At 31.7% G+C, this 22,408-nt stretch overlaps 1 protein-coding gene across 1 annotated transcript in view; it reads right to left on the minus strand.

Moving 5' to 3' along the window:
- LOC129231366 (uncharacterized) overlaps positions 1-21,050 on the minus strand; it is a 93,634-nt gene extending 72,584 nt beyond the window's left edge. The window contains exon 1 of the mRNA XM_054865661.1: positions 20,766-21,050. The gene's annotated coding sequence lies outside the window, so the exon portion shown is untranslated. The remainder of the gene's footprint in view (positions 1-20,765) is intronic.
- Between the last annotated feature and the right edge of the window lie 1,358 nt (positions 21,051-22,408).

Raw genomic sequence — 22,408 nt, forward strand, 5'->3', positions numbered from 1 at the left:
TTTTTTGAGAAATTTCCAGATTTTTTGCTTGAAGTGATTTTAGTAAAATATACCATGTTCACATGTGCCTCGTGTTCACATGAGCCTCCATTTCCCCTATATGAAAAATTTTAATACTTCAATTTAAAAAATTTTCACAAATTTGTCTCAAGTTTTTTTTAATGCATGGTATTTCAAGAAAAATGAATTTCGATACTGTAGGGCGGGGCGGTTCGTCTAGGGCAAATTTTACATAAAGTGTGTTCATAATTTAAACTTGACGTTTAATATTAACTTTCGCTACTGAATGCAATATGTAAAATGTATCTTTATGTACAAAATTTTCACGTTTTATAAAAATATTAAGCGTTTTTCGGGGGTGGAAACAGCTCAGTGACCAAAATTCTAACAACACCACTGATGTAACATATGTTGCAAAGTGCATTGCAAAATACAAAATGTTCTATACTGCCAAAAGTAAAATAGGACAAAGAATGTTATTTCAATAAATGCTTCACTTTTATTTAAGCAAAACATCTTTGAGTTAATTAACAACCAGTATTTCTGGATAGCTTTTTGTCTAGTCAAATCTAAGACCTGAATAAAGAAAACAGTTTTATTATTTGAACAGTTTCACATCAACAACAAACTGAACCCAAACTCTTCTAGAGTAAAAAGCACTTATTAATATTTACTGGCAAGTCCAGTTATTTCCAGATTATACTTTCCAGATTCATTTGGATATGCCAGATTTTTACATTTGCACTTCTGTTCCATTCAAAAATGTCGTTGATATGCTTTAAGGCATAATTTTTGAGAAAACACTCTAGCTACATCTGGAACATCGTCAAGCAGAATAAACTTTTCTGCCCATATTGTGTATTGGCTCCTGGTGAAATTATAGAGTTTTATCTCATTCCACGTTATACTGGTTGGATATTATATATACAAACCAGTAAGTTAGATAAATATTTAATAATTTATCAAATGATTTTGAATAATCACCGGCGATTATGCAAAATCACCTCATTAATCGCCTTAACCGTAAGATATATAAAGTGTCCCAAAACGACAGCATAAGCTCTGTGCACAGCTAGTTTCCACATTGGGAGTACATAAAAACTGCCCAAAGAAGCGTTCCGGTACGATCCATAGTTTACGAAAAAAATACAAAAACGAAGCATGATGTCACTGCCGGTGCAAGAAAAAACACTTTATTGAACATAACAACAGCAATATACGTACATTACGTATAACAACAAATACATGTAATAACGTTTTAAACATTATCGTCTGGAAAGATATGCAAATACTGTTGTTGATATGCCCAATAAAGTGTTTTTTCCTTGCACCGGTAGTGACGTCATACTTTGTTTCTCGTATTTTTCTCATAAACTATACATCGTACAGGAACGCTTCTTAGGGCAGTTTTTGTGTACTCCCAACGAGGAATCTAGCTGAGCAGAGTTTATGCGGTCGTTTTGGGGCACCGTGTACACATAACTGCATTTTAAAATTTACATAAAAAGTGCTTCCGAAAGTGAGAACTGTTATTGATAAATAACATGAAAAGATTTTAAAATGTTATAAGTAGTTTATTTCGATAAACTATTTGCACACAATATTTAGAAAAAACTGATCGCAACATTTTTTAAAAAAGTTTATCAAACGAATGCTTATTTTGCACTGCATAAAATATATTTTGGAAAAACTTACTAGAAATTTCAATGCTGCGAAACTGAAATATGACTCTAAATCAGAAGGCTATTCGAAAATATACTATACTATGAACATGGTAAAACACTCTATTCCAGCTATTATTCTTTGTTCTTTCTCATGTTTTTCATTGCATGAGTACACCAGACAGATTGCGTTCAATAAAGCTAATAGTGTGTCGTTAAGGGGCCATTCATTAATTACGTACGGTTCCCGAGGGGAAGGGGGATTGGAAAAATCTCTACATACCCTTACCCATTCTTACGTAATATTTTCAAAGTCGATATTTTACATTAGAAATCGCGCGATCAAGTCATTTGGCAGAGATTATATTCCATTTGCGTCTGGAAGGTAAGAAACGTATTAGAATGAGCTGTTTTTATTTGTTTTACGAATAATGAATAGTGTTCTTGTTTTTGTCATTGTTGTCGTGTGCCAGCTCGGCTGGCAATGTGGGGTGCGCTGCTTCAATTTTCCAACTGTACAGTACTTTGTTGCGAAGCCCGACTTCTACAGTACACACATGCCACAAAGACCTGTTTATAGGGTAGGCAACCATTCACAGCAATAACAACACATTCACACAAAGAATGGACAAGGACAGGAGAGAGAAAGTACGTCCATGCCCCAGCCGGGATTCGAACCCGGACCTTCCTGTCACAGTCAGACTTCTCTGACCACTAGACAAGGCAGGCAAAATGAATAGTGTAAAATATACTACAAGAGCCGCACTGTGTATGGCATGTTTTATTTTTAATTAATATTACATCAAAACAAAAAACAAAAACAAAAAAAAAAGAATGTCGAAAAAACATTCAGTCTAAATTCCAACTTTTCAGTAAATATTTCTTTACAGAAAAAGGTTTAATTTAATAATAGGGAATTTAATAACGATTCTAGTAATGAAACGATTCCACGATTCATTATTTTATTATTTTGAAAAACGAAATTGAATTTTACGTAAGAATAGGGGGGGGGGGCAAAAGTCTTACGTACCCTTACATGGGGGAAGGGGGTTGTCAAAAATTGACAAACTCATCCTTATGTAATTAATGAATGGCCCCTAAGGACATTCAACATCAGTAGATAATACTTGATTTTACAATATAAAATATTTAGATCGAAAAGTTCTACCAAACTAGTTTCTTTTCTTATTAATTGTAGCGTTATCATTATTTTGCATCATCGATTACAATTTATTTTCAAAGATTTTCTTTTTCAACATTGTTGGCTATGAACGAAGCATATAGTTTTGCGGGAAAATGATTCCTTTTTTTTATTTATTATTTTCTAGTGCTTTTGATACAATTGAAAACTTTGGATTATTTGTTAAAATTCTTTTTTCATATTTTATATTATTTTCTTATTTTTTAAAGTGATTTTTATCAACTTAGTTTTATCTTTTACTGAATGCAAGAATTAATATTTGCTTACCATAGAACTGGAGTTTAGTTTTTTTTTTCTTTTTTAAAGTTTCACTGGTGTTTGAAAGTATTGTTTCAAGTTAGATTTTCTGGTGAATTGCATGAAATTTGATTTTACAATATAAAATAATTGAATTGGTAAAATATTTAGATGGAAAAGTTCTACTAAAGTAGTTAATTTTCTTATTATTTTTAGCATTATCATTATTGTGCATCATCTCTAACAATTTTTTTAAAGATTTTTTTTTAATAGTTGTTAGCTATGAACGAAGCATATAGTTTTTGGTAAAATAGTTCATTTGTTTACGTTTATTTTCTAAAGCTTTTAATACGTATGAAAACTTTGGATTATTTGTTAAAATTCTTTTTTCATATATTTTATATTATCATTTTTTATTATCATTTCATCTTCTCTTTATTTGTATAATTCATTTTTATGAACTAAGTTTCATCTTTTAATGAATGCAGGAATTAATATTTGCTCGTCATAGAACTGGAATATAGTTTTTTTAATAGTTTTTCTGGGGTTTGAAAGTATTGACTCAAGTTATATTTTCTGGTGAATTGCACGAAAATTGTAAATAAATTTTTTGTTAACTGTTGAATAGAGGGAAGTATAATTTTTAAAGAAGTGCAAATTTTTAATGGTATCAATGGGTAAATGGTATCAGTTGATAAGAGTGCGAAAATGTTTGAAATTTCTGAAAATGTATTTTCCTCTTTTTTAAGTACTCTTTACTATATGTACTATTTTGAAGCATTTTCAGATTTAAAAACTATTCCAATTTAATGTTTCTTATACTGACATTTTAAGAGCTTTATGGAACAACTTAAATGGTTAAGTTAGCATTAAGGTACATTCATACGCTTGAAATAATGAAAACTGACCGAAATACTGATTTAATATCTAAGTCAATTTTTGAAAAATCGTGTTTTAACTTTGTTTACGCAGTGATAACGCAACAATTACTTAATCATCAAAGCGAATTTTGCCCCATCATAACCTGCATAATGCAATGAATGTTTTTTTGCTTAAACCTGAAGTTTTAAATTAGGAAATAATTTTTAAAGGATTTATAAAAGTTAACATTTTAGAAAAAACTATTTTTTTTTCTTTATCAGTGTTAATCAAATTCAGTATTAATTAAGAAAATTTGCTTACGAAAAAATATCTTCTTGATTAATCCAGGAAACTTGAAGAAAGATATTAGAAATAGTTTCCTTCCAGAACTGTGTCAGATCTACTTATATTTAAAGATATATTACAAAAACTATGTAAATTGTGTAAGTGATAACTAATTTAATATTTTATCTTTTATGTTAAAATGTTTTTAAACATGCATTCGCAAACCCAAGACCTATTGTAGAAAACTGGATTTTTATAGGTAAAATTAAATTATCTCAAAATTCCTGGATAAACGTTTGCATTTTCTTTAAAGATAAATTGATTTGGTAGTAAGAATTGCTAATTAACGTGGTTAGAATGAAAGTGACGTAAGTCATCCTAACGTAGTTTCGAGTAAATAAAAGTTTTGTAAAAGCATCTGTAAAAAGTCATCTACCTAACTTTAATTTCTAGAAACAGGTTCGTATTCAAACATAAGGTAATTTTTTTTAAATATGTTTCGTCAGCTTTCATGAACAGGGACTTGTAACCTCTTTGGAAGTAACTTTAAATGACTTACACCACTGCCATTCAAACATTTTCGATGCGTTTACTGAAAGAAATTCAAATGCTTGAAAATATTGTAAGGATTGAGTGACGCTCCTCCTAGTTTCAGGCTGCTAGTCCAATCAGCGATATGAAAACTCATTTATACCCTTGTCATTCTCACCTGAACAGCAGTTTCGGTTAGTGGGCAATTTTCAGGTGCTCCTTGTGAGCAGTACTATATATTAGTTTCTTAACAATTGCTTATTGTTTTCACTTCACCGTAGTTGGCGTCCAATCCATTTTGAGGTTCACTGGCCTCCGCGCGTATGCTACCCTTGGGCAGTGCACAGTCGGATGAAAACACCAAAAAGCGCTTTAAAAGTTTTCTTTTTTTTTCATACATTCAATCAATTGAGGATTAATAAATTTGCACAGGCCTACCTCTTTGGCAATCAGAACTGGAATTTTAGAGCTCTTCGTCCACCACAAAGCTAAAGGGAGTATTTAGAAAGTTGAAGAACCATAAGTGCGGGAATTTTAAAAAAAAAAATGCTTTTAAGCAGTTCATAATTTTTTTTCTTATAAAAGGCGGGTATATTTAATTTCTCCCGTGTCCAACGACAGTAATAGGACGAAAAAAATGAATGATCGAATATTCAAACCGAAAATCGGTTTTGATCAGCACCGAAAACTATTGAATTCAAGGTTAGTTTTTTCAAAACACGCTACAAAAAAATGTACTTTTATGTACTCTTTGAAATTGATATTAATTAGTCATCAATGATCTGTAGAAAAACCCTAAAAGAGAATTAGTTGCTTAAATATGCGAACTTTGGACCCTGGGCCGACACACATATTGAAAAAAACTCTCTAATTACATGCCTATGTAAACAAACAAGCGACAGAGGTTTAAAAAACGCTTTTTGGCGTTTTCGAACCACTATGATGGTGAGGACGTACTTTTCCGACTCCCCTTCCTCGGCTATGTTCCCCGGAATCGATTTTATTCATTCCCGACCCTCTCGACTTTACACAATCCTCTTGAAACAAAACCAGTATCCAGTACACAACATCTAGCCTCAGACATCAATTTGAATTTTGACATCTTGAATTCAAATTATGTTTTTCGCAACTATGGTAGCTATAGGAGCCATTTTTAGAAACAAGAACCTCAACGAGTAGCGTCCTATGGCAATTCTTGATTGTGAAAAGCATAAATTGAATACAAGATGTCAAATTTCAAATCATCGCAAGATGCTGGATGTTTTTAATTTTCAAATCAATATTATTTTATTTTGAAGTGAGGTTGTAAAGTAAACATACTTGTGAAAATGAAAATATTGCTGAATTAAGGTACTGTGGTCGATCAGCGAGATTGATGATTTTGACGAACTATTTCTTCATTTTTTTTCGCAATTGTACACTTAATAGAGGAACTAAAGATTAACTCAAATCCATATTTAACTCGATTTGTAAATTGTTTGATTTACGTCACTATAGTTCTAACCTGACCAAATGATTGACTTTTCCATTTATAAACGCATTGTCCTTTAAATATATCGAGAGATACATATTCTGGAACAAAATTTATGTGCAATTGATCAAACGAATGTTGTAAGAAGCAAATTTTTGATTAGAAATCGCATGCACATATATTAATTCGGAGTTAAAATAATTCAGTGCAAGGAAACGCTTTGTTTCGCAATCATGGCACTGTTCGAGGTTCTTTCCGAACACATGTACACATTTTCATTGCAAATTCGTGCCACACAAAACTAGTTTCATCAGCTGAACAGTCGGTGCAAATGTAACAATTAAAAGTTACAACGCTATATATAACAATTGTTATGTTCTTCAGTTGTAAATAAACAGAAATGTAGGGACCATCATATGTAAAATCTTAGCTGAATGTAAAAACAATTTTTTAACTACCTTAACCAAAATTTTATATGAATACAGAATAGAAAGATAAATGTAAATGTACGTAGTTTTTGTTACCTCTCATTAGGTAGTTAAGTACGTTACCAAATTATTAGATTTAAAATCATTAACGAATATGGAACAAAGAAGTCAGATAATCATTTAAAACAAAACATCACGACAGAGTATTTAAAATAATAACAATAATAATAATAATGATAATAATAATAATAGTTCGTTCCGATTGGAAGTTTTTTTTGGCTCATTAGTTTTGTAATCTAAATTATCATAATGAAATCCGAGCATTCCGAGAGGAATGTAAATTTTTTTTTTTAAAGTTACAACAGATATTTAGGAAGTAAAAAGTAACGCTTTTAAAGTGATTTTAAAAACATTAAATAAAGAAAAAGGAACTATAGGAAAAGACAGTAGTGAAAGGAGATTTTAATAATCGCAATACAAATACTTCATGCAGGATAAATTTTGTTATGAAAAAAAATAGATACACATAATTTACAATATTCTAAACTTTTTAGTGGACATTTGTACAGTAAGCATACGGGAGGTTGAGCGAAGAAGCACATGACATGTCCTCAGAAATAGTAACTATAATTTATATTTTCATTTGTCATCAACTTCTTACTCATGCTGTATAATTACAACCAACCAACATGGTCAATTTACTACTTTATGCTGAATCCACAAGTTTCGTTAATAGATTACGTTGGTTAAATTCGGTATTAAGATTTCTAAAGAGCTTGTCAAATGCACATGAATAAACGGATTATTCTCGAAATTTTCTTTCTTTCTTTCCTTAGAATTCAAGTAATGTTTCAAAATATCGATATACCAGTGACAGAGATTTTATTTATATATCGAAAGACATTTCCAGGAAATCGGGATACTTTGTCTGCTTTTATCAAAACGAGCTGATGTGTGCCTCACTTGACTTCCTTTTACTACGATTTAATGTCATTTTCCGATTATTGGTAATTTTAATGTGATTCAATAGTTTACTCTCTAAATATCACCACCAGTGGCGAAACTGAAACCAAATTAAAAAATATATATGTCGCCAAATTTGTCGCCAAGTTGGCGTCAAAACTTGGCGAGCAACAGACTGGCGATATATCGCCAAGTGTCCGCCAAATTGTAACACCACTTAAGTTTACATCGAAATTTCTAATGATTTCCTCCCAAAAAGGGGCAAAAGACCCCCTTAAAAACACCCGAATGCAATTAAAAAGGGAGATGCACAACTAGACCCCACTAGGAGTCTACGCACCAAATTTCAACTTTCTAGGATAAACCGTTCTTGAGTTATGCGACATACATACGCACATACGCACATACATACATACACTGTAACAAATTTCGGAAACGTTTCTGGATATATCGGAAACGTTTCCGAAATAGTAGGAATCCTTCATCCAATAGCGAACTCCTCAATATTCAGAAAGCTTTTTGTTATTTCAAGATATCTAGAAGCGGAAGTGATGACGCAACGCTTCGAAACCTATTTCATCCTTCCAACACGGGCGCCAATGAGTCGGAAATAACGAGAACTTCTTTTTTTCTTATCTATGGTTGCTGCAGTCAGCAACTGTGTAGCATTGGAATGCTTGTTATTTCATGTCTAGAGAGTAGTAAAATGTGTCGAAACTAATTTTACGCCTTTGCATTTTGGACTGCCCTTGATTTTTTAGACGATGTACGCAGCTATTAAGTTAGTTAATAACCATTTGCTTCTTTACAATTTCAAATGCGACCATAATTAGATATATATTGTGTGTTCAAGCGTGAATAGTTTTAACACCCGTGTTTATATTTAATGAAACGAAACCCTTTGGATTACTTATTCAGTTGTAATGGAGGTACTTAGATTTTCTTCCACTCATGTTCACTTGTAAGTATTAATGAATATTTTAAATCATGTTGTTATATACATTTATATTTTTGTTGATTTGCATTTGATGAGGCTCCAATTGTAACTGTTTTTGGGTTTATCGAATTAATTTAAAGTTATCCTACATACCTATGTGCGCTGTGTACTATTTGTTGTAACTAACTGAAACTGATTAATTACGCAAAAGAAGTAAGATTTATATTTGAGAAGCAATCACAGAAAAGTTATTTCAAAATACTTGGATGTACATACATTTTGGTTCAAAAAGAAAAAAAAATCAATTGTTTAATTCATTAGAAATATGGTAATGCAAATATTTTCTAGTATTGTAATAATATGCTTCACAAAAAATGTGCCGGTATAATTTATCTTTTTTTATTATAATTTATTCATTCATTTAAAAATATTTATACCATTAGAAAATGACCATGTTATTTATTAGTAAGAACATAGTTATGAAATTAATTCATCTGCTTATTCATTTTGTTAAATGTGGTTAACAATTAAAAAATTCCTTGACATTAGTTCCGAAAATAACATTTCCTTCGTGGATATACTAGTTTAATGTAGGACAGTCAGGAGGAATGAGTCAGTGGCAAAAATGGAACAGCTGCATTTACATGCTGAAATAAAAAGTAATATTATTTCATGTCATCGTTTTAAAAGTGATCAGTTTTTAAATACTATATTATTAATATGCAATGCACATATGGTGAGAAGACGAGGGGCGTTCACCACGCAGACTGTGCCATTGACATTTTCAAGAGGTTGCTTTTTTTAAGGTGGGGGGGCGCTTTATATCATTTTATGGGTGCACCATCACTCTTATGGTGTGGGGGGGGGGGGAACTCTCGTATATATGAAATGGAATAATCATGTAATAGAGTTCAATGTTTTAATAAATAAAATATACAATGCATTTTGCGCACGCTCTAAATCAGTAACCCATTTTGATTAAGTATCTATATTTGTGATAAACTGGAAAAGGGCAAGAACAGAGGAATAAACCCGAATGGTTCCAGCAGGGGGACTTTGGTGTCATATTTAAATTCATCAATTTCTCTGTTGGTACTTTTCGGTACACTTTGTTCGTCAAAGAAATTGACTTGACGTGAACGAATTTCGGAACGCAAAGTGTAGGTAAGTTGTGTCAAATTTTATCCGAAAATAAAAGCTATCAAGTTTGATACAAGATATGTTTTTAAGTTCTGCATTAAAAATACAATATGTTGATAATTTTGTCTTGAAAATATTGAGAGAAAAACTGAAGTTTAATATTGTTTAACAAACAATCCCACTTCTGAGAAAGTACTCCCCTTCCCTCCCCCGACGATTTTGTGATTATGAATGAAACTACTATACTATTTCAAAAATTTTCAAAAATTTATAACTGTGCATATGTTATGCTGTTAACCATGCTATTTGTCATTAGAAATTCAGAAAAAAAAAATCCACGAATGATTCTAAAATTGCTTGTTTCATTGCTCTTAGATATGAAAGAATTGAAACTGATATGGCATGCAATACTATTAAAAAAGAATTATTTTTTAGAAAAAATCACGGAAAAAGGATTCCGAAATTCTCGGAAACGTTTTTGAAAATTGTTTGGAGAATTCCGAAATACTCGGAAACGTTTTCGAAACTTTCATGAACCACAGCTGCACAGAATACTCAGAAACATTTCTGGAAATTACGGAAAGAGGATTCCGAAATACTCAGAAACGTTTCTGAAAATTACAGAAAGAGGATTCCAAAATACTCAGAAACATTTCTGGAAATTATAGAAAGAGGATTCCGAAATACTCAGACACGTTTCTGGACATTACAGAAAGAGGATTCCGAAATACTCAGACACGTTTCCGGACATTACTGAAAGAGAATTCCGAAATACTCAGAAACGTTTTTGAAAATTTCATGAACCGCAGCTGCACGATATACTCAGAAACGTTTCCGAATTTTTTTTACAGTGTACGTACATACAGACGTCACGAGAAAACTCGTTATAACTAACTCGGAAATCGTCAAAATGGATATTTCGCGTGTCTATACGTTCTTAGGCACTTATCCACCTGTGGTCGAGTCGAAAGAAAAACTCAACATTCATTCGGGGGTGAGCAAAATAGAAATTAAGGTCGATTTTTGAGTGAAAAATTTTTTCGCGAATACAATACTTCCTTTTTTGTAAAAGGAAGTAAAAAACATCTGTTCGAAGTTTTCCTTCAATTTACTTTTTCAGGTTTAAAAAAATTCCATTTCTCTTAGTCAGATTGATTCTTATCTTATCACGGGTTTCGTAACTGACTTCCAGCTTCTCAGAAAATGAGTTTGGAAATATTTATTTTTATAAGCATTGCTTACTAAGTTGTAACTTTCGTTAAACACCAAAGGTTGACATACTTCGATAAAAGTTATCGCAGTGATCAGTGCATATATTTGTTGCTCTTTTTTATTATCATAGGATACAGTTTAGTCAGTTTTAAGCATTGCTTGAAATGAATCTAAAATATATTACCATAATAGTACTTTATAGCATATAGATTCTGAATGCAATTAACTCGCTAATAATCAAGGCAATAAATGTATGTAAAAATTATAAAAAAAAAAAAATATCATCTTAAAAAGTATTTCAAAATAAGAAATTTTAAATTCAAAGTTTAATATTTTAAATTTGATAGTAAATAGTGATAAAGGGTGCCCTAAAATTAACGCAAGATTTGAATTTGCCACCATTTTTGCAGTAAGTTGTTGGCAACGCTGAAAAAAAAAAGAAAAAAAAAAACAATTAGACAGCTGAGATTTTAGGGTTGTTAAAAATGAAATCGGAATGGAATCGTTATACGATACACAATATTGCGTTTTCATTATTGAACAATTATTTGAGAAATAATGAAAGTTGAAGCTAGTCGGCGCTTGATATCGCAACACGGTAGTGCACGGGTGGTTGTGGGCTTGTGGACATGGACCTTTGACTTCAAATAACCCCATAAGAAGAAATCTAATGATGTTAAATCAGATGATCTAGGGCGCCAATTCTGATCACCAAAACGAGAGACTACACGACCAGGAATTGCCTCATGCAGGCACAATTGAATTGTTTCACTGGCTGTATGGTAGCATAACATTCCATTCTTACTAACCCTAAACTTTCAGCTTTCAAATTGTTCTTTTTTCATGGCTGCCAACAATTTACGGCAAAATTGGTAGCAAGTCCAAATTTTGCGTTAATTTTGAGACACCCTTTATAATACAAACAGTATTGCAATTAAAAAACATTTTTTGCTTAATGCAAATTTTAACGTAGTTTTTTTTATCATTGTCATATTAATGTTTGACTTTTCCTTTGCTACATCGAACAATAGGGAGGACACAAAAACTAAAGTTTTACATGGTGTTCAATTACATTTGAAGGAGATAAAAACACAAATTCTACGAATACAGTAGCTAGCGAAATAATCATCTAATAAAATCTTTTGATTTCTATTAAAAACAATGAAGAATATTCATTTTGCATGTATATGATATCTATTACGTATAATACGCACAAGAATTCCCCAAGAAGATGCATTAGCTTTCACTATTTAAAATAAAATTAAAAAAAAAAAAAAAACGAAACGAAACGTTCCCGAAAAATAATGGGCATTTAATGTGCCTAATTTTTGCCAGTAACATGTCTGGCAAAAACCAGGAAAGTTTCCCGCTACAACTTAGTATTCTTTCTGAATTTAACGAGGAATTGTTCTGAAAAATTCAGATACATTCCCAATCAAAGCCAATTATGCTTCTGGAATAACTCAGGAACCTTCAGTGAGAACTTATATTTGTGTATAGTAATAGCTTGGCACCTTCCTGATTTATCAAGAAAGCTCCTAAAGCAATTATAGCCGAAGCTAAAACAGAATTGCAAGCAATTCCTTCAAAGCTACAATGTCTGGAGACTGAATTTCGCCCTTAATTGGGGATTTATTTCTAGTAAAAAATGAGAGGAATCTTCATTTTTTACGTAAAGGATATCTATTAAATACAGAACACGCAGGTTAAGGGTGACGAGTAAAGCGAGCAGAGGTCGAAGCTCCCTAATATAAAAGTTACAGCAGCGAAAAATTTTCACCATCTAAATGCTGTACTTTTGTTTTAAATTCAAACAAACTTGATCGTGCTGATTTTCTCATGTTGACAAAGAATGTTTTTCATAAAGAAAGTTATCTTGTTATTCTAACAGATTTTTATAATTATAAACAAATGGTTAAAAAAAATATTGTACTGAAACTGCGGGGAAAAATGGTTTTGAAAAACGTTCTAGGAAAATTTAAAACAAAAAGGAATTACTTAGTTCTATGACGTTAAAATTAAATACGTTATGCATTTGGCTTCGCAAGATAAACAAAATGAGAAATCAGGAATTCAATCAAGGAGAAGTTAAATTTGCATAATGTGTAAAATTTGAATGATTTTGCTTCAATAAAGAATATTCGCTTTATAAGATATGTGCACAAAATATTGTTGAAATGCTCAGACGTTTATATTTGCTGTGATTTTAGATTCAAAACTGCTACCCACATAGAAGCCTACTGACATATTGGATATTTACCATGCTTAACTCTTAAAACTGATCGTTTGAGCATTAATAGAAATTCGGATTTCATTTAGATTTTGCATATAAAAAACGAAACAATTGTACAATTCCTTATTATTAAGTCGCCGTTTTTTTCATTTTTGCCTTCAAAATTTAATTTACATGGGAAATTTTTCCAATTGAAATTTGTGAAAAGTGATTTTCTTCAAAAATACGCATTGAATATGACCATCAAAAAATTAAAAAAAATCACAGAGGTCATCCTCATTTACAAAACATTTTAATACAGCGAAATTTCACTATGCATGCAAATCTACTGAGGTATCAAGCCATGTACATTGGTAATAAGTCTAAGTTCCATTAGTTGTGGAGAGGGAATTCAAGCAAACTCATAGATGCCGAAATCCTAGTCATCCTACTGTTACCGAAATTACTACTAGAGTTCAGATGTTGAACATTAATCACAGGTCTACATCGTGAGAATGATTTTGCAAATGACATGTAATTTATTTGACTGGAAGGTGATTTCATCTGATCATCTCATACGTGCCATACATTTTTCAACTAGTCAATCAATGTCAGGCATTTGTAAAAATATTTAGTATACAATTAAATCGATATGATAATCTGTGGAAAATGAAAACTTAAACCAAACGGTTCTTTAGTGCACATGCATGTATGTGTGCATGTAAATACGTAAATATGTATACGTATATATACATTGCACAGAGGCCAATAAATCGTAAGAAAAAATTTTGGTGCTAGACAAATTACTACTCAGAGTTTATTGGAAAATTCTGTGCAACATGGCTTCTATAAAAGGTAACTAGTCTGAAAGAACTAGTTGCCAAGGAATATTTTTCGTCCTGGCTTCTGAGATTTGTCGGACCCTGTATATATCTTTATCGAAAGAGAGAGAGAGAGAGTCGTAACGCATCTACAAACCTATTTCAAGCCTTGGAAATCGAAAACACACCTCAAAAACTTAACCAAGTATATTTTCACGAATTGTATTTTTAAGAAAAATTTAATTTGTAGCAAGAGAGTGACCATTGGAAAGTTTTAAAGTATTGCTGAATTTTCTTTCCTTAAATATAAATGCAAAGTTTTATTATTTTAAATACAAAACGTCGACCATTCTATAGGTTAAAAATCAAAATATTGCGCATCTGTTTTTTCTCTAACATCTTCAATTTCATCCTTTGAAAAGTACCCTTTTAAAAAAATGGAATGGAATTAATCATAATAACGGTCATCATTGTTTTTGATTACTTCACTATTTCAGAAGTCAAAACGAATTTTTCATTTATCTAAAGAAATTCGATGAGTACTTTCACTTTCAAAACAGTTTTAGCGATAACAGTTTTAGCGATGTGTATAAAACGCAATTGTCATATCAAGGTAAAGATACCCTTCACTACTAATAATTTTCATCAGTTTGCTATAACCACTTTCAGCATGTTTGAGCACGTATATATATATATATATATATATATAATATATAACCAGGACTTGATTTGTAAGTAGCTCACGGGTGACCTCAACTCTTGCACTTATGTGCAGCGATCTTTTACAAACTGAGTAGTAAGCAGCGGAGCTAGTCACTGTTGGGATCTGGAACACACTATTACATCAATTTCGAATTCCAAAAGCGATGAACCATTTTCTTCCCGCATAAAAAAATGCTTACTGTTCCTTTCTTAGAGAAATTATCCACACATGTGACGTATTTTGACACACATGTGACAGCTTCTTTCTACCACATTAAGTTATGCAACCAATAGTTTTCACTCTCAACTAGATCACATTGACAAGGAATGTTACTATTAACCATAACTACGGTGATTTCTGATGCAGTACCGGAACAGAAAGCAGACCAGAACGTCGCTCAAGTACTGCTTTTCTCTCTAAAAATATTGTCCTCTCTCATAATATATTTTACGTTAACTTCTGATTTATTTCTTATTTTAACACTAAACATCGTCAACTTTTTAATTTCCTCATGTACCATTTGCCCATAAAATACTATTGATTTTATGGTGTTTTTTGCTGCATAGCCACCCTCCTGTAGAATCGCAGTCCGCTATATTTACAAAAAATCTAACTTTCCGGTACTGAACCAATTACAAATGCTGCTCAACTTAAATAGTTTAATTTCTGTGTGAACTCAGGCCTCCGTTTCTTCATTTTTTCTTCTTCTTTTGGTCAGATTACTTGCGTGTGAATATATATTCTGCAAAATTTAGAGTTCCCACACTATGTTTGTTCGAAATTATGCCCTGCATATGTTTAAAGTGATACTACTATGTGATAACTTCGAAAAGTTTTATATACAGTATACGTTACATTGGTTTCTGATTAGCTTTCACAACGTTAAATTTCTTTTGCTGACTAATAATGACAACTTGTTTTCCACAAGCGTAAGATGTTATGTATTTTCATCACTCAGCAGGTTATTATGATTGCATTTTTCCTCGACAGTTACACAAAAACAACTTATCTTTGTCGGAATTCGACTTGACGCATTACAATAGTTGAATCATTTTAGTGTATTCTTCGCGCATCCAACACTTTTAAAAGTATTATGTTAAAACTATTTTAGTTATGAAGTTCAATTTAAATTTTATGAATACGATGATTTTTCGTAAACATTTAAGGCAAAATAAAAAAAAATGTCGTAACTTCTTAATGAAACTTTAAGCCGAGTAGATTTCGGCAACTTTCCAAAAGTGACACAAACGCAAAGCTAGTTTGAAAACACTCTTTGCAACTTGTTTAACGCTTTATGTCCTTAAAATAAACTGTGGTGATGCTCTTTAAAGTAGCCGAAAGCATAAGCAAAGCAGAAAAGGGTAAATACGGCGCTTAGAATTTTCTGGGGGAGTATAGCTATACAAACTTTCAGATTCAGTTTCCTTTAAAATAAATGCTCAAAAAAATGAAATTAGCGTTTTACATTTGCTTAATTCATAACTCATAAGCTGCCTCGTAACTTCATCAAAGGAAGATGAGAGAATATGAAAATGAGATGTTTTATGATGATTATTATATGATGATTATTATATTTACAATATCGTATACAAGCAAGTGCTCAAATTATGAAGTATGAGAACTAACTCTAGCAATTCATTTAGAAACTTCAAAATGGTTATCATGTAGTAAAGCAAACCAATACGACAGCAAGACATCATTGAAAAAAAGTTTAATGCGTTTTGTATATGATGAGAAAATTATGACATCTAAATTTCAAAACAACCATTTTTACATTAATTAACAAAAAATAAGTGACGCAAAATTTATATATTTCTGATTTAAAATAAAAATGCTTATAACGAGACTTTTAATTTAGCTAAGTGCCGAGTTTTATAAGACGGGAGGATTCAGAAGCACAGTACTGTTAATAGAGTGTTCAGGTAGTTTTTAAGTTGATGTAAGGAAAGGTCATTTAATTTATGTAGCACTCAGTACGTTGCAATTATAATGTATTAAAATTTTTCTTCGTATGTTACAATAAACCAAATATATTCTGTCTGCGTTTGACTTGACACGTAACTATTAATAAAATCATTCTGGCACCATATCGACATTCAAAGAATGAAAATAATAGGGAATACAAATAAAAAGAAGATGGTATGTAATCTCTTTATACATTTAGCTGAGGCAAAATTTTCGCGACTACACATAAATTTTGCAAGTTGTTGCTTTGCACTGACTCCTAACTGCAAGCATTTTGTACATGCAACAGAGCATCTCATAGTTTGCAAATCAAGGAAGAAGGAGAGATAAAATTTGCAAATTAAATGAAGTCTTCATCGGGAAATTTCAGAATGTTAGAAGTGAAAGAAGGCGATTACAGTCAGTTACAGGCATAAAAGTTAGTTACAGTCAGTTACAGGCATAAAAGTTAGCTACAACCAGTTACATGCACAGAAATATGTTACACAGATATCAGATAAGGACAGACAGGCACCACCCTGCTTGGGAGGTCACTGTGACCTCCTATAATTTTCCTTTTTTGGCACATTTGGTCTGACGATTCGGTAAAATTATCATCATTCTGCAAAAATTGGGGTTCTCTTCGGCAAAATTATCATGATTCGGCGAAATTTGGAGTTTCATTGGGCAAATTGCGAATTTCCGCTCTCCAAAAAACTGCTACAGGCACATAACCCCCTGGTTACAGGCATATAAATGTTCCTTGTAATGCACGATCTTTAATTAATTGAGTTTAGTTCCGCACTATCAAAGGAGTTTTTATCCTCTTTCAATAAAATAATAAATATATTTCATCATTTATCAGGAGATTTGGAGGCAGACGACTTGAAAAATGGGCACTATTTAGTAAAAACTTAAAAAATATTCTTAACCAACCACCCTTTGGAAATATTTTTTCACTACCTTAAGATTTAACTTTCATTGAAAAATCCCATATTTTTCTTCCTGTAATGCCTGCATATCTTGAGTGAAAGTAGCCTTCCAGTCAAAAACGTTCCCATTTTTTTCAGATGTATTGCTCACTTGGAAGAAGAGTGCTACAATACGAAGAAATGAAATTTTACAGGCGAAGCGTTTGAGGTTGAATTCTTCAGGCAATTTTCATTAAGAAAAGTAAGTTTGCTGTGCTCTCCAGTGGTTAATATTCGAACAAAAAATCTGTCATTATTTTCCAAAGAAGATAACGTCCTTTGAAAAGGCCTTTAAGAGGAAAAAAAGAAAATTTAAAATTTCGCATTGTGGCACTCTTTTTCCCAACGAGCGATATGTCTTCTTTCAGTAGTAAGAACAAAAATTTTAATTGATTTAAAAACATTTCTAATTGAAACGGCTTATTGAGTGCATTTTTAATGAGTTTCACAAAACTGATTGCAAAAATTTTACCTTTTGCGTAGTTTTACTTTCTGTTTTCTCCTTACTTCTCTCCTTTCACCCGGTTTTTCCTCAATGAGTTCAGCATCGTCCTAATTGGGCCAGTTATGCCAGATTTTATTAAAATATTTTTAATAAAATCTTCAAACAAAATTTAGCAAGCTTAGATTTTGGGTTCAGAACTTGAGAATACAGTGATCGCATCTTATATGAATCAAGTTTGTTAAAAAGAGTTTTGATTCAGTACAGCGGCTGATTCAATCAAGCAAAAATCAGTAAGCATTTTTCTCAAAAATGTGGAACCCTACATACAATTTAAGCGAATTCAATTAACTTTTAGTCAAATAAGATGAAACAACGTTAGAAGTATCAGTTCTTTCAAAATATTCATTCTTTGATTATTTAAAAAAAAAAAAAAGATACAATAAACTAGTATGAAAATGCAATTACAAAATTTAAATATTAACTTGCTTGTGCTTTGAAATAAATATCTATTGTTGATTCCTTAAAAGAGGCAGTAATTAATTTGAGCACCCTTATTTGAATGTCTAAACAAATCTATAATATCCCATGATTTGCGCCTCGTTGCGCCGTTAGAAATCACGTAAACACCATGAATCTCTCCGTCTCCCTTTATGCTTGACTTTTCCCGAGAAAATTCACCACAAGTGTACAGCACCCTGCCTGCTCAGTCCGTTCGATATTAGTGTTAAAAAAAAAAAAAAAAAAACACATTTCACGAAAAGAAGGCAAGCAGAAGAAACGTTGCACCACGTGCTTGTAGGCAATGTTTAATTATGTACGTTTGATTCATTTAGATGGCGCATTTGATTCGAATATCCGGCAGTATCTTAATGTCAGTGCTGGATTTCTTTCTGTTTTTGAAGATTTGATGCGGCTTTTTTAATTAACTACTGATTCAATTACTTGGCGCTCACAGTATCTTAAATTATTTTCAAAAAAGTAAGAAACTAGCGGGCATCACAGAAAAAAGATGATCTAGAAAATGAAGAAGATCGCATACGAAATTATTTGTTGAAATAGCACCCGAGTATGCAAAAAAGAAAAAAGTCCCGTGTGACCTAATGTTTAGGTTTTTCATCCAGACAAACCGGGCACGGCCCCGGACACAGGAAGAGCCTACCACTTCTCCCGCGCTATATGGCAATCCCGAGGCTTCGCTATAAAAGGAAAGGAGTTGTTGGAGAAATGAGAGGCATCAAGTAAACTAATTAGTCCCCTACTGTAACATAAACAATTGGCGAAGTTGTTCACTTAAAAAATAGCACTATAAAATATGAATTCGGACTTTTGAATTAAAAAAGCACATTTCGGTGAGTTTTACACCTTGTTTATAAAATAATTATGCAGTAGTTGAAAAAAAAAAGAAGGTCAAATAATTTTGTGCTATAACATTATTGAAATAAAAATAAGGCATAAATAAAGCACAAATTAAAATCGTGTGGCTGAGCATTTTTGCATTGAAGAAGAGGCTCTACTGTAGACTTGAAACAGCTATAAGCTGTATTTTTTTAATAATTTGTGCTTTATTTACGTTGCTTTTTAGTTTCAATCATAAATTGTAAGTACTTTAATGCGTTAGTTAATCTCTTTTCAAATATTACGCTTCCATAAAGCATCACAAAAAAAAGAATACAGAATACATCATAAAAAAAATGTGTGTGAAATACATTTTAATAGTTTATAACAGCACGTATAAAAAAGGGACTTGAGTAAGTCAGAAGGTGTGTGAGGGAGGGGTATCTTTTAGGCTAAGTGAACTAAACGGAATTAATTTTATTTGTAAATTTTAAAACAACGTAATAAAAAGTTTCTTAACAATAAATGTTAAATTTGATATGGTTATAAAGTTTCACTTCCAAAATTACTATCATTTTCTATTGCATCATTTTACAATCCATTCCTTTGATGTTTGTAATAATCGAGCATGATCTAAATCATGGATAAAAAATAGATGCGAAAGAATCACTAGTTCTACTAGTTAGTAGTATAATTAATGTTATGTAATTATATATATTTGTCCAGTAAACCATGAAATAAATATATTTAACGTTAAGAGCTTTATACAGATTTAACACAATAAAAATAATCACTAAGAGGAGGAAACTTTTGACAGTAGCATAGAAACATTTCAAAAAGGAAAACAATATTTTGCCAAAAAGGTTTCAAGGGGGATAATAAAGGAAATTATTCATCATCAATACTTTTACAAGACATGGGTTCTCCTCAAATTTATTTTTCAACATATAAATAAATAAAATAAAAAACGAAAAAAACCACGGAGTGATTCAATTATTTTTCTCAGCTTCTGCAATTTTCAATATATTTGGTAATTCCACATCTATAAACCATAAGTAGTTAAAGTTCTTAAATGCTTAGCTTAATATTTGCAAGATTGAAAAGCGGCATAATTTATCTCAATATTTGAACATTTTTTGTGTCTCTCTTTTTCTTACGCTTAAACTCCATTGTGAGAGCAAATATTTACAAAGGAAATGAAAATCCCTGAAAATGCAAGATGAAAATGATTTAATTTGGTTAGCATTATTCGGTTAATTTTGTTAATTAGACAATGAAAATGTGTTTAAATTGAAACCGTTTTTCGGAAGCAATAACCTCCCACATAGTTTAAAGAAAGAGCGGGAGGAGAAATCAATAAAAAGAAACGTTCAAGAAAAGGGAAAGGAAAAAAAAAGAGATGCTTACTTTCAATTTGGTTCTGAATAGCATCACCTTGTATCATTGCAAACCTCTCTAGACATCTCATCTCCATTAATCATTGATTCTTTTGAATTATAAGGAGAAATCTCTTCTATCAAGCGTGAGAAAACGAAAGGAAACACTATTTCCCATAGCGGACTGATATATCAGAGTTCAATTCCACTATGTGTAAAAATTGTTTCGATTTCTCCGAGGTCCTCTCTTTTTTTTTTCTTCCGAGGAAGAGAGTAATACGGAAGAGCGAGAGAAAGAAAAAGTGGGAGAGGGATTTTTTTTCGATCGCTAGATAATGCTTTGCAATGGCGTTTGCCAGTGCGGCCTCCAATGCCTCGTAAGTTGGCCGCTTTTATTGTTTTTAATCCAATGCTTGGTTTTCCGCGCATGGCAATGGCAGGCGAACGCCAGCATCGCCCTCTACCGGTTGCAACTGATGTTGAGGAATGTTGGAGTAAGGAGATGGGAGAAACAAGCTCAGCACCGCATTTATTTGTGCAGCGGCTGCTTATTATTTCGATCTGAGCAGCATTCTCATCTCGCATATTTCAGTTTGCGGAAACTAAGATGCATTCAAAACGCTGCAAAAATAATTTTTACCCAGGCCCGTCATTTAAAAAGAATGTCAATCACCCCCGGCATTGAAAAAGCCGGGGTATATGCCGGGGTTGATAGGGTATTTACATATAAGTGGGCGTGATTTTGTTGTTTTCCGACAAAATTTGCATTGCGCTAACACCCTTTGCCTCCCACGGAAAATTTTGAAATGACGGCCCTGCGTTGACCCGTTCCTCTATTAAAATATATTTTCCTATTAAAATTTGAAAACATATCAAAATATTCCATTCTGTAATTCAAGGACAAATATTTGTAATAACAGTATATATACATCAGGGACCAAAAAAAAAAGTGATTTTTTTTTAACAAACAAAGTACGTACATTAATAGAATTAACTTAAAATTATACTAATTAAAATATAATTAAACTTCAAATTGATATTTTCTATACTTGTAAAACAATTATATTTTGAGTATTCCTCCACCAAAAAAACTATATTACGTGATGTAAAACATTTAATACAAATGCATATGATTCAACTCAAACTTATGGTTGGCTGAGTAGTACACTACAAACACAGAAAAAAAAAAACAAAGGAACGAATAAGGTAGTGTTAAATGAGATAAAAATCAAATGAGAGTTAAATGAAGAAAAAATAGGATTTACTTTAGGGTGATTCCACGATAACTTGTGGGATAATTTAGAGAAAATTTTCTTTATAATTTCCTTATACACTAAATTAAATAAGACTGATAAATAAAGACTGAATGTTAAGTTTACCTAGTAAAATTACTTGACGCGTGTGATTTGATAGGCATTTTTTTTGTATATAGATATATACTTATATATATATATATATATATATATATATATATATATATATATATATATATATATATATATAAGTATATATATTTTTTTTGAGTCTCCCAAAAAAAAAAACTAAAGTCGATTTTTCAAGTCGCACACCCACTTATATTTTTCCTTTTAGTTCAAAACAATTGTAAAAAATGTTTCATATATTTTGAACAACGGCAACCCGTGCCGACGTGCGCCTGATAGTGGAACAGCACTA

Source organism: Uloborus diversus, chromosome 10 (assembly GCF_026930045.1).
Source record: "Uloborus diversus isolate 005 chromosome 10, Udiv.v.3.1, whole genome shotgun sequence".
Lineage (NCBI taxonomy): Eukaryota > Metazoa > Arthropoda > Arachnida > Araneae > Uloboridae > Uloborus > Uloborus diversus.